This window comes from Ovis aries, chromosome 8 (genome assembly GCF_016772045.2).
Source record: "Ovis aries strain OAR_USU_Benz2616 breed Rambouillet chromosome 8, ARS-UI_Ramb_v3.0, whole genome shotgun sequence".
NCBI lineage: Eukaryota > Metazoa > Chordata > Mammalia > Artiodactyla > Bovidae > Ovis > Ovis aries.
In genome coordinates this window covers 8,581,537-8,596,061 of record NC_056061.1, presented here as the reverse complement: position 1 = coordinate 8,596,061, position 14,525 = coordinate 8,581,537, and positions in this window count along the sequence as shown.

Below are 14,525 nucleotides of genomic sequence, written 5' to 3'. Positions count from 1 at the left end.
AGACTGTGAAATGATTCCCGCAGTAAGTTTGGTTAGTAACCATCAGCTAATATTGATATTCATTTGCTTACTCCCGCATGATTGCTGGAGTATATGTAGTAAGACAGCATTTAGCTTTGTAAGATGTACCAAACAGTCTTTCAAAGTGGCTTGTATCACTTTAAGTTCATTTTTAAACTTCCTCCTTGGTCGTCACTGTGTCTCTCCTCATCCTTTCATTTGTTTCCTTGGTGATCAGGGCTCTCCACGTGAGCTTCACCAAGCTGATCTGTACCCAGCACCCCACCCCAGCTCCTTTCCAAAAGCACATGTGGGTCTCATCTCTTTATATTTCTGATCTCAGCTAGGAAAACAAATAATAGCAATGAGCATTCAGGTAGCACTTACTGTTTATGACAAACATTGATATAAAATTTTCCTTTTAATTTTCAAAAACATTCTCTAATAAGGGCTCATTTTCCCCAATTTGAAGATGGAGAATCTAAGATATAATTAAAATTCATGTATCTAGTCAGTGGTAGAAATGGACTGGACGTTGCTCAACCACTTAAAAATCTCTTCTGTAATAAAGAAGAGTGTAGTTTAAATAAGCATATAAATAAATCAGATAATTCTTTCAGTTGAAATTGGAAGTTTAATTGCTAACTTGGCTGTCATATTACTCCTCCAGAAAACACAGCCTTTTAAAAATTTGTATTTCTAATAGCATAACCCAAAGGAACAAGTAATGGTGGTTATTTTACTCATTAAAGGATGCTTCACTGACACAGTTGGTCAAATATGCAATCAGTCAAACAGTATCTGCCTTTTAAAAAAGGTTTTACTTCTCTCTTGATATAGCAAAGAAGTAGTAATGATCTTTTCTGAAATTAGAGAAAGTTGTTAAGGAAGAAATGGTTTGTAAGGAGTGAATAGACTTCCCAACATTTTATACGTTGTTTGCTGAGCTTTAAAAGGAAAATTTTTAAATGTAGAAGTTATTCTTGCACATAAAAATCCTATATAAATGTTTAAATAATTTTCTATTTCTAATAAAAGCATGCACTAGAAGTAAAAACTGAAATTGAGGTCAATTTTTGAAACAGAAAAAGGTTACGAATCCTCTCATATAACTTGGCATTATGTTTTAATTAAATGTATTCTATTAACATTCCCTGATCATTCCTCTTGTTTCCTTTGAATATCTGCCAGTCATCCAAGTGGTTTCTGGCCATTGTGTAAACCTCAATATATTACTCCCAAGGGATGCACTGTTTGGAAATTGTGAGCTGCATTCACCTGTCTTTCTAGGATCCCCTCATCCAACCCTATTCCTAAGATAGCAGTGAAATGAGATATTCAGATCTCTATTCGCTTCCTAAGCCACTAAAACAAGGTGCCGTACACTGAGTGGCTTAAAACAACAAAAACTTATTGTCTCAGTTCCAGTGGCTAGAAGTCTGAAATCAAAGTGTTGGTAGGTTCATGCTCCATTCAAACCCGAAGGGTAGAATGCTTCCTTGCCTCTTCCTAGCTTCTGGTGGATTCCTGGTGATCTTTGGTGTTCCTTAGCTTGAAGCTGCACAGCTCTAATGTCTGCTTTTGTGCTCACATGATATTCTCCTTGTGGTGTCTCTCTGTCCTCATGCAGTCATTTTTATATAAATACACAGTCATATTGGATTGGGGGCCAGGCTACTCCTGTATGACCTCATGTTAGCCAATTGTATCTATATCAACCTATTTCCAAATAAGGTCACATTCTGACGTTCTGGATGTTAGGACTTCAACATATCTTTTGTGGGGGGCGGAGTGTGAGAGAAAATTTACAACAGCGCACTCTTCTTTGTTTCTGGGAATAGCAACTTTCTTCTGGGGAAGAAAAAAAAAAACAAAACAAAACACTTTTTACCCATTTCAGTTATCTAGTTCTAGTGAATGCATTCCGCTAGTTGACACAGAGGTTAGAATGTAATTAAATCTACACCTTTCAAAGTCCTTTCTTAGGAAAAGAAAAAACTAGATTCAGCTTCTCTTGGTCATAATAGGCATCTGAAACATGGAACATGTTTCCAGACTCACAGAAGATGTCAATCTTGGAGGATTAAATCAACAAGCAGAGAATGGCAGAGACGAGAGAGCTCCTTTGGATGCAAAGACATGAACTCTATTCTTGCTGTAGTTAGTTGGAGAAGTTGGTTTTCTTTTATTTGCAAAACAAAATTAACAGAACAATAAAACCCATAAAATCACCAAGGGACATCTACCTACTGGAGTTGGGTAGAAGTTGCCACCATGCCACTCTGAAGATCATCTTTACAACGCAGACTCAAGAAATTGTTCAAGGTAAAGAAGATGTCACACGGAATAAATCAAGCTGGTTTTCTGCATTTATCCATAATTCACAAATTTTGGACTCACAGTGCTAGTGAGTCCAAAATTCACGGATTTTAAGGGTTATGGTTTTTCCAGTAGTGATGTATGGATGTGAGAGTTGGACTGTGAAGAAAGCTGAGCGCTGAAGAATTGATGCTTTTGAACTGTAGTGTTGGAGAAGACTCTTGAGAGTCCCTTGGACTGCAAGGAGATCCAACCAGTCCATTCTAAAGGAGATCAGTCCTGGGTGTTCTTTGGAAGGAATGATGCTAAAGCTGAAACTCCAGTACTTTGGCCACCTCATACAAAGAGTTGACTCATTGGAAAAGACCCTGATGCTGGGAGGGATTGGGGGCAGGAGGAAAAGGTGACAATAGAAGATGAGATGGCTGGATGGCATCACCGACTCAATGAACGTGAGTTTGAGTGAACTCCAGGAGTTGGTGATGGACAGGGAGGCCTGGCGTGCTGCAATTCATGGGGTCACAAAGAGTCGGACACGACTGAGCAACTGAACTGAACTGAACTGAACTGAATTTTGATTCAGACACTGGGTCGCTTCATATATCAAGTCATTTACTTATTTGCCCTTTGCCTCGTATCTGTGTTGATACAATAGGAATAAATAGTAATTGCTGAGTCTAGAGGTATGATTTAATTTGTGTTAAATATGTTTTCAGAGTTAATGCAATTCTTTTTCTTTCTATAGTATTTTATACATATTACTTAAAATAGTATAGAAATTTTTAAAGAAGATATACCATTTAGATTTCTGTTTATATTTTAAAATAATGTCAATTCAAAACTGTATGACCATGAGGACTGAAGAAAGTTATTAGAATGAAAAAAGTCTAATAATGAACTCATAGAATTTATTGTAGTTTGACATATCCTTTCTGTTTCTTTTAAAACATATTTTGAGGCTATGTTATAAGAAGCATACATATTTAGAATTATATCTCTCTGTTGCACAAGCACTTTTATCATTATAACTGGTTTTCTTTAATAATTCAATGTAGAATGCTATAATCTTTAGTGTAACCAGCAAAAGAAGAATCTAGTATAAATTATTAACTTTGCCACTTCTTGAAAAATCTAATCTTAGATCATTTAACTTAGTTTTTCAGAAGAATAAGGTACTAAGATGGCCATGTAAGCCCCTTTTATGATCCAGAAGGGCAATCTCAGTAGCATGAGATAAATCTTATTTCTATGAAAAAGAAGCTTGATTGTTGAAAGAAAAAGGAAAAGAAACTGTTTGTTTCCTATTACCTTGTTATTTATACAGTAGAGCATATTAATACACATTATATTGGATTGGCTAGAAAATTCGCTAGAGTTTTTTTCTGTAAGATCTGATGGAAAGACTGAATGAATTTTTTGGCCAACCCAATGCATATACATAATACATAAACATATAGATTTAATACATATACATATGTAATATACTATATTGTAAATAATAGGATAATTTGGAACAAAATGTGGCATAATAGAAGTTACTTGATTAATCAAAAAAGAAGAGACACAGGGAGAGAAAAGTTAACACGGATTAGGCAGGACATTAAAAAATAGTAATATTACAAATCTCAAATAGCTTCAGCAATAATATTAAAGAGAAATGAACTGAGTACTCCAAGTAGAAGACTACAAATGATAGTTATGTGGCACTTATAAGATAGTCAACTTAAATATGAGGATCCAGAATGATAGAAAATAAAATGGAAGAAGAAATAGGCAACTGCTAATCAAAAGAACATGGAACAACAGACTGGTTCCAAATAGGAAAAGGAGTATGTCAAGGCTGTATATTGTCACCCTGCTTATTTAACTTATATGCAGAGTATATCATGAGAGATGCTGGGCTGGAAGAAGCACAAGCTGGAATCAAGATTGCCAGGAGAAATATCAATAACCTCAGATATGCAGATGACACCACCCTTATGGCAGAAAGTGAAGAGGAACTAAAAAGCCTCTGATGAAAGTGAAAGAGGAGAGTGAAAAAGTTGGCTTAAAGCTCAGCATTTCAGAAAACTAAGATCATGGTATCTTGTCCCATCCCTTCATGGCAAATAGATGGGGAAACAGTGGAAACGGTGTCAGACTTTATTTTTTTGGGCTCCAAAATCACTGCAGATGGTCATTGCAGCCATGAAATTAAAAGACGCTTACTCCTTGGAAGAAAAGTTATGACCAACCTAGAGAGCATATTCAAAAGCAGAGACATTACTTTATCAATAAAGGTCTGTCTAGTCAAGGCTATGGTTTTTGCATTGGTCATGTATGGATGTGAGAGTTGGACTGTGAAGAAAGCTAAACACTGAATAATTGATGCTTTTGAACTGTGGTGTTGGAGAAGACTCTTGGGAGTCCCTTGGACTGCAGGGAGATCCAGCTAGTCCATCCTAAAGGAGATCAGTCCTGGGTGTTCAGTGGAAGGACTGATGCTGAAGCTGAAACTCCAGTACTTTGGCCATCTGATGCGAAGAGCTGACTCATTGGAAAAGACTCTGATGCTGGGAGGGATTGGGGGCAGGAGGAGAAGGGGACGACAGAGGATGAGATGGCTGGATGGCATCACTGACTCAATGAGCCTGAGTTTGAGTAAACTCTGGGAGTTGGTGATGGACAGGGTGGCCTGGCATGTTGCGATTCATGGGATCGCAAAGAGTTGGACATGACTGAGCGGCTGAACTGAACTGAACTGAACTGAATCAAAAGAAAGCGCTGATATAGTCAATTATACTTAAGGTATGAAGCATTATTAGAAGAAGGCTTAGTTTCCATCAGAGAAGCATAATGCTTTTTTTTAAAATTAATTTTTATTAGACTATAGTTGCTTTACAATGTTGTGTTAATTTCTACTATATAGACAAGTGAGTCAGCTATACGAATCAATAAATCCCCTCTTTTTTCGGATTTCCTTCCCATTTAGGTTACCAATGAGTTCCCTGTGCTATACAGTTCAGTTCAGTTGCTCCGTCGTGTCCGACTCTTTGTGACCCCATGAACTGCAGCACGCCAGGCCTCCCTGTCCATCACCAAGTCGTGGAGTTTACCCAAACTCATGTCCATTGAGTTGGTGATGCCATCCAACCATCTCATCCTCCGTCATCCGCTTCTCCTCCTGCCTTCAATCTTTCCCAATATTAGGGTCTTTTCAAATGAGTCAGCTCTTCGCATCAGGTGGCCAAAATATTGGAGTTTCAGCTTCAACGTCAATCCTTCCAACAAACACCCAGGACCAATCTCATTTAGGATGGACTGGTTGGATCTCCTTGCAGTCCAAGGGACTCTCAAGAGTCTTCTCCAACACCACAGTTCAAAAGCATCAATTTTATGTGCTTAGCTTTCTTCACAGTCCAACTTTCACATCCATACATGACCACTGGAAAAACAGTAGCCTTGACTAGACAGACCTTTGTTGGCAAAGTAATGTCTCTGCTTTTTAATATGCTGTCTAGGTTGGTCATAACTTTCCTTCCAAGGAGTAAGCGTCTTTTAATTTCATGGCTGCAGTCACCATCTGCAGTGATTTTGGATCCCCCCAAAAATAAAGTCAGCCACTGTTTTCCGCTGCTACACAGTAGGTTCTCATGGATTATCTATTTTATGCACAGTAGTGTATGTGTGTCAATCCCAATCCCAGTTCATCCCGTCCTCCTTCCCCTCCTGAGAAGCATAAAGCTTTAAAGAGAATATGAGAAACTGAACCAAAATGAGGACTCGATGAAGTGAAAAGTAGATATTAGACAATATTTTAAAAAGTGGATAATCCATGTTAGGTAACAAAAATAATAAGGGTAGAATTAAAGTTCGTACTGGGTTAAAGTAAAGAATTTACTATAGTTTACTAAAGAATTAAAGAGCAAAATTGTGCAGAAAAAGAAATGAGTGAGACAGAGGACAGATTTTAAGTGTTCTCATAATTAAAAGGAAAGAGAAATTATATAAAAAATAATGAGGGAGGGTAATGAATAAAGGCGCTTACTCCTTGAGAGAAAAGTTATGACCAACCTAGACAGCATATTGACAAACAGAGACATTGATGCTTTTGATGCCCAAGAATTGATGCTTTTGAGCTGTGGTGTTGGAGAAGACTCTTGAGAGTCCTTTGGACTGCAAGGACATCCAACCAGTCCATTCTGAAGGAGATCAACCCTGGGATTTCTTTGGAAGGAATGATGCTAAAGCTGAAACTCCAGTACTTTGGCCACCTCATGCAAAGAGTTGACTCATTGGAAAAGACTCTGATGCTGGGAGGGATTAAGGGCAGGAGGAGAAGGGGATGACAGAGGATGAGATGGCTGGATGGCATCACGGACTCGATGGACGTGAGTCTAAGTGAACTCCGGGAGTTGGTGATGGACAGGGAGTCCTGGCATGCTGCGATTCATGGGATCGCAAAGAGTCAGACAGGACTGAACGACTGAACTGAACTGATATTTATATATAAAATAAACTTTGCTGTTAATATTTGGAGTAAATCCGTAGAGTACTATTAGACAAGGATGCACTTTTACAAATTAGTGACTGGACTGAACTGAACTGAACTGAACTGAATGAATACAGGAGGCCTAATAACTATCTAACTTTTGAGTAACTTTCATTTCTGAAGTAGAAATAAAAATGAAACAGAAGCAAAACAGATATTAAGAAAAATGCTTTTGATCTGTGTTCCAAGTAAAATTACTGTAAAGAATCTAGTTCTAGAAGGGAACTGGCAACATTTTTTAAACTAAAGTTGGAACAATGTGTTCTAATTAGACTGAAGGTGAAACTTAAAAGCTCCCAGTGGGTTAAGATTAGGCTATGTGCCTTCCCAATTATCTTTCTTTGAACATTTCTTTGCACAGTTAAGGCACTTTTAGGGATTTGTCAAGATAAGGAGATACTGTAATCCTTTCTGTAAATAGAATCAGATGGCTGTTGGACAAAAGCAGGTAGAGAAGAGACCAATGAAAGTGTTATGTGACTAACTGTGCTTTTTAGAACACTGGAGCACGTTTCCCAGTCTCCTTTGGAGGCCACTGCTAGAAATCGTCCAGTCCACCAGGAGTTCTGTATATGCCTAGCAGAGTTGTAAGAACCCCATCATGGGATTCTGGAACACTTCAAGAATGTCCCTCTTCACTGCAGCATATGTAGTTTGTAGGAATCAAGACATGGATTTCTGGGATCAAAACACAGTTGAATTCCAGCTCTACTGTTATAGTTTCATGGGATTCCAAATTCATGGCATCACATTTCTGTAGATTTCCAGCACTTTAAAGTGACTGAGTTTTAGCTTAAATGGCACCGAGGTAAAAAGATACATTGTAGTTGTTAATTTTCTCCAGTACCTGGGCAATGACAACTGGGTGGCTTGTGCTATGAACAGGATTCCAGCTGTAAGTGACATCCCTGTGATACAAATGAGTCGTGGAATTGAGAATTTCTGAGCGAATCCAGCAGTAAACACTAAGGATGATTCATAGATATACAGAAGCATGCTGAAGAATTCTGGATACACTCGAGGGACAAGAATCCTGTGAAAGATTATAACAATTGTGATCAAATATTTTGAGCATGGTGCCATTGAAATTGTGTTAATAGGACCATAGCTATAAGCATAAGGTGATAAAATCTCTTCTCAGATTATAGAAAGTTACAAGAAAAACAACAACAATAGAACAAACCTTCTAGAAGCATCTAAGAAAGTGTATCAGTTAGGATCCAGTTGCAAGAAACTGAAAACATCCTGACTATGTTAAGTAAAACAGAATGTAATAGAAGAATTATTGTTATAAGGTCTTTAGGGAGTATCTTGGTTAGCCTTTTTAAGTTAAAAACTCCCTGAACGACATCACTGAACTGGCCAGAAATGGAGCACATCTTAATTAGGAAGGGGAAGAATCAGTTGGTCACCATTTGAAATCTTCTAGACTCAAAGAAAGTCTCCCCGGGTGGCTCCCTGGTAACAGATTCTCCTGCCGTGCCGAAGACGCAGAAGACGCCACAGGTTCGATCCCTGGAAGACCGCCTGGAAGAGGGCATGGCAACCCACTCCAGTATTCTTGCCTTGGAGAATCCCACAGGCATTTGAGCCTGTCAGGCTGTAGTTCATCGGGTCGCATGGAGTCAGACACAACTGAATCGATTGAACATGCGAGCACACAGACTTCAAGAAAAACAAGTATCTTATGATCTCACTTATATCTGAAATCTAATAAAACAAAATAATAATAACAAAAAAATGAAAACATGCTCATAGATACAGATAACAAATGGGTGGTTTCCAGAAGGGAGGTGGATGGAGGAGCAAACGGTGAAGGAGATTGAGAAGTACAAATAAATTATAGAAATAAGTCACAGTGATGTAATATATAGCATAAGGAATATGGACAGAAATATTGCAATAACTAACTTTGTATGGAGACAAATGGTTACTAGACTTACCACTTCATTTAAAAATGTATATAAATGTCAGATCCCTATGTAGCAAACCTGAAACTAACATACAATTACATTTCAATTATAAAATAGCATACTGCCGTAATTGCAATGAAGGGCTTAGAAAGCTGCTACACTGCTGTTAAACACTCATGTAGCTGGTGACTGGATCCTTGAATGTTGCTACAAGGAAACCCAGTGCATTTGGGTTTTGGAGGCATCTTCCTTCTATTTTGGCTATTTCTATGGCCAAGCACAGCTGGCCAAGCACAGCTTACTTCCTCTGTCTAGGTACCACGTGCCTGCATCTAAGTGGTAAAATGTAGCTCAAATCCAGGTTCCTAGCTGCAGAGAAATTAGGAAAATGCAAATTGTGATTTGTATCTTTTGCAGTATAGGCAGAGGCACTGAAAGAGGTACTGAAGAAGGCTGTGATAGGTTTCGAGTATCATCTGCCATGGCAGGGGCAGGGTAATAGCAGTCAAAATCAGGTTCTTTTGCACAACAAAATGTTGGTCAACAAAAGAGATTCCCTAATAGGACTTCAAAAGGACAAAGTGGTAACCCTCCAGTTATATTTAATACCATTGTCTTAAATGTGTCTTACAACGCATTCTTAAATATGCAAGGACTTGCACAATGTCACACTGTTCTTAAAAATACCTAAAGATTAAATTTGGTCAAATGTATGATAAGTTGAAATGAAAATCTTAAGAATGGAGCAATGTTGGTATAAATGGATTTGTGGATTATTTATGGGTTATTTGTTAACTGATTGAAATCCCAGTCCCAAGGATCCAGTTGGGTCATATGTTGCCAGGTGAATTCTGTAGCTCAGGGTGGAATTTGGACCTCTATGTTTTCTTCAGTTGCTTTGTTTCTGCTTCTGCCCTTTGATAATCATAGGAAAAGCCTTTATTTCTGTTTATCCCACAGTATGGATACAAGGTGCTTAAAACCTCAAGACTGTCCTTCTGTACTTGCCCTTGTTAACCGTGTCTAAACTATCTATGAAATTGAGCAGTTGAACACAGTGCTTTTGCCTCTATCCACAAAAGCCGAACTGCACAAAGAGAAATCATTTTTAGTGCCAAGGAATTTCAGTCATCTTTTTTCTGGATCGTTAAAGCCCTTATGGAAAGACCTGAGTCTTTGTGGGCTGTGTTTTAGATTGTAAAAGAAAATTAATAAACCAGCCTCGATAGATATTATCTGTCATCAAGACTCTATGTTATCCCATCTCTTCTATCTGTGAATATTTGCCCCAGAATCTATGCCTGCAATGTCATCAGCATCATGCACAGCAAAAAGGCACAAAAATAAACTAATGTAAAATAATACCTTTAGAAGGGTGATGAGAAAATTAACTAATGTAAAATAATCCCTTTAGAAGGGTGGTGAGTATGGTGATTATTTTTCTTCTATTTTTGTGCTCATACGTTTCCATTGATGAGACTTTTAAAATAAATAATTATTTAAATTTAAAAAGACATTATACTCTTTTACTAAAGTATTACTAATTTTATTTTTTCTATCACTCTATCTAAAAGGCTGGATATTTATTCATATACCTTAAAAAAGATGGTTGTGAATATAGGAAGTGTATACTTTTCTGTATTTTAAATCTTTGTCAATAAGTATGCATTAACTTTCTAAATTACAACAATATCTTTAAAAGCCCATTGAACTGTTCTATAAATGAGTATGATGAAAGTCTTGACTCAAAGCAACACAAAAAGACCCTTAATTTCGGAACTGGGCTTTTTCTTGCTGAATTAGAGGGCGAACCTGTGATTTTTAGCTTCACAGTGTTCAAGCCTGGCGGGCTACAGTCCGTGGGGTCGCAAAGACTCAGACACTACTGAGCACCTAGGCCACAGCAGCAGGGCTCACCACTTGGCATTCAGTATGAATAACATTTCTGGAAAATAGAGTATGGAAGCGATTTGTTTAAACAGTCTGTTGCTGTTGTTTAGTTGCTCACTCGTGTCCAGCTCTTTTGCGACCCCATGGACTGTAGCCCACGAGGCTCCTGTGTCCATGGGATGTTCCAGGCAAGAACACTGGAGTGGGTTTCCATTTCCTCCTGCGGGGGATCTTCTCAACCCAGGGATGGAACTCTCTCGCAGAGTTTCCTACAGTACAGGCAGATTTTTTACCATTGAGCCTCCGTCTGCATTTCTTTTCTATTCTGCCTGAGGTCAAAGGACTTGATTCAGCTTCAACCTTTCTATTCAGTCAGTTGTATTTCAATTTGAATCTGAATGACAGAACAAAGGCTCTTGTAGAAGAGAAGTGAATTCAGGGCTTTGAATGCTCATTTTTGTTGCCAGAATCTTAAAAGTCAATCACAGATTCTCTACAGATTTATGAAACATAATTGCAGAACACACATAAACACAAATATACGCAGAGACATATGTAAATAATCTTACATATACACATATCATATTTTAAAAGTGAATACTAAGAAACACAGTGGGACTCTTGGGTGGAATATATATGTGTCTTATAAAAACCAGTAACATCAAGTAGAGTCATAAAAAGCTTTCATAAATGTTTGCATAAAGTTAGGTACAGAGTCTTTCACTTTTTTTTTTTTTTCCCAAGAAAGATATACAGGAACAGGATTGGGCCCGTTAAAAATGTGAAATGGATGGATTTTCTTCAACTGTTTCATACTTTCCTGTTAGCTACTCTTTGTTATTGACTCCTAGCTCTTTCCAAGAAGTCGTTTCTGTACCTTCTTCCTCAAAACTTGCTCATTACTAACTGTAATGTTAGAAATTATATGGTAACTTAGCTCCTACTAGATTACAGGTGACTTAGAAAGATCAAATTCAAACTACCCAACACATGTGAAATTTTAAAAGGGGTTTATACAGTACTCTTGCCTGGAAAATCCCATGGACGGAGGAGGCTGGTGGGCTGCAGTCCATGGGGTCCCGAAGAGTCAGACACGACTGAGCAACTTCACTTTCACTTTTCACTTTCATGCATTGGAGAAGGAAATGGCAATCCACTCCAGTGTTCTTGCCTGGAGAATCCCAGGGACGGGGGAGCCTGGTGGGCTACCGTCTATGGGGTCACACAGAGTCGGACACGACTGAGGCGACTTAGCAGCAGCAGCATAGTGCATAGGAGAAAAGAAAAATATCAACAGTAAGGAAATATAGATTCAAGAGTTCTACATTTATAATTTGATCATTTCATCTGTTATCTTTTTGAATTTAAGTCCCTGAAACTCTTTGAGCTTTGACTCTTCCTTTCATCAAATGGAGATAGTGACACATACTTTTGAAGGTTGATGCTGACTGTTAAGAATCTATATGATTTTTCACATAATTATGTCAAATAGTAGGTACTTCATAAATACTTCTCCACTCACTGCTGAGTCACCAAGTCCACAGGACTAGAATCCTAAGGCTAACAGGTCTGATGTTACTCCTAACCTACAGAGAAGAATATTCGGGGCTTTTAATCTGGTGAGAATGACTGGCTACAGGCATTGGTGGGTAGAGTAAATAGCCTTTGGGAAGCTCCTCTGGGCTTTGTTCTATAACTCAATATTTATGTCCATTGAAGTGATCTAATTACCCTATCTAGTTAAGCAATCTTTTACGTTTCATGCTTATTTATATCCTAAAATCATTTCTCATGGAAGACAAAACTGGGATGTGAGGATAGTGTAATAGTGTTACCAGGATTGTTTATGGATAGCTATCCAGTTTAGTTATTCCCAGGCTTGGTAATCTCTCGAGTGTATCATTCTGACCAGCGATGATGTTTGGGTGCTGAGGAACACAGCTGATGAACACACTTGGTAAACCTCCCTGTTGCTGAACTCAGCCAAAAAGCTGCACATGAGCCTAAACAGATGTTTCTGTTGTTTAGGCCGATGAAGTTTATAGAGTGCATGTTTATCTTTCAAAAGAGAATGTGGAGAGTTCATTCAGTCTTGAGATCCAATCTTTCCGGAGGTTGGACTGCCTAGAAAAGTTGGAACAGAAACTGGATGAGCACATGAAGTCATGTGGGGGTGGTCAGAAAACAGAGTCCTTTACCAGTTGGTAGAAAGGAGAGAGGACACATGGGAACTGATTTGGCCTACAAATGGGTGATGTTTTACAAGACAGAACCTAGACAATAGTTTGTGTTTTAATACATGTAACATCTTCATTATAATGCATTCGTTAAAAAATGTGCTGTCTGGCAATTGAGTACATATGAAATAAACACAAAGTATCACAACTTTCTGCAGATATTTCATATGATTAAAGTTATCTATGCAAAGAGGACTAAAGCATCAAAAAATGAAATTTTAGCATATCATATATGTGAGTCATCCCTGTTTTAAAGTGTTGGCCATAAAAGAAGATTATAGTTGTTCAATTCAGCATTTGTCTTCTAACGGTTTAGTAAAGGAGACAGATGTGAAAGTAGTCAGTTGTAATGCAGTGCTTTAAAATATATATAAGCTCCACCCTGAAACATTTATCTTGTTGTTGCCAAATATCAGATCACTTTCCTATTTTAGAGGGATGCGCATGTAAGAGGAGGGGGACCTTCTTCCTCATTATAAAGATTGAGGAGAGTAGACAGTATTCCTCTGAATATTCTCAGTGAAGACTGTGGGTATATCACTCAAGAATGATTAAAAGCCAAGGCTAGTGTAATAGGTGTGTGACGTGTGCCTAGAAGGGTCTGGCAATTGGTTTAATGCTCTTCTCTCACTGTCTTAAAATTCTTAATAATTTTTGGATGAAGGACCTCACATTTTCATTCTGTGCTGGGTTCCACAAATTGTACAGCTCGTCCCTGCCAGGAACACCTTTCACCCAAGAGAGTGAACAGAGTCATGTAGGAAGCTGGGAAGAGCTTATGGTGCCTGGAAATGAGCTGTAGATTCAGGAGGCAACAGGAAATGTCTAGAAGTGGTAGAGTTCAGAAGTTCTAGAAGTGTTCCTGGTGGGTTGGTGAGGCTGGTGGTAATAGCAGGTGTCAAGAGACAGCTTTCTCATGAAACCATTCTGGAGAAGGGTTTGAACTCTACCTTGACAATTAGCAACACCATGCATACCGCACATTTTTTTTCTTCCTGTTGAGTATCTGGTCTTTCGTAAGTAACCTCCTAAAGCTGCTATAGCAAATACCCACAAACTGGGTGACTTAAACAGTAGAAAGCAATTATCTCCAAATTCCACAGGCCAGACGTCTGAAATCACGGTGTTACAAGACTGGTTCCTTCTGAAGCTTCTGAAGGTACCAGCCTCTCTCCTTGGTTCCCAGTGGTTGTTGGGAGGCCCTGGACTTCCTTGGCATGTTCCTAGGGAGACACATCACTTAAGTCTCTCTCTTTGCCATCACATACACACGACCTTCTCCCCTGTAGGTTTGTATGTCTATGTCCAAATTTCCTCTTTATTATAGGAATGCCAATCATGTAGAATTTAGGGTTCCCCTAACTGTGTGTGTGTGCAGACACGCATATATCCATACTTCATCATGCTCAGTCGTGTCCCACTCTTTTCAACCCCATGGACTGTAGCCCACCAGGCTCTTCTATCCATGGTATTATCCAGGCAAGAACAGTGGAATTGGTAGCCATTCCCTTCGCCAGGGATCTTCCTGACCCATGGATGAACCCAATCTCCCCTACTGCATGTGCATTCTTTACCATCTGAGCCACCAGGGAAGTCCAACTAAGTATGATCTCATCCTAACTTGTTTATATCTGC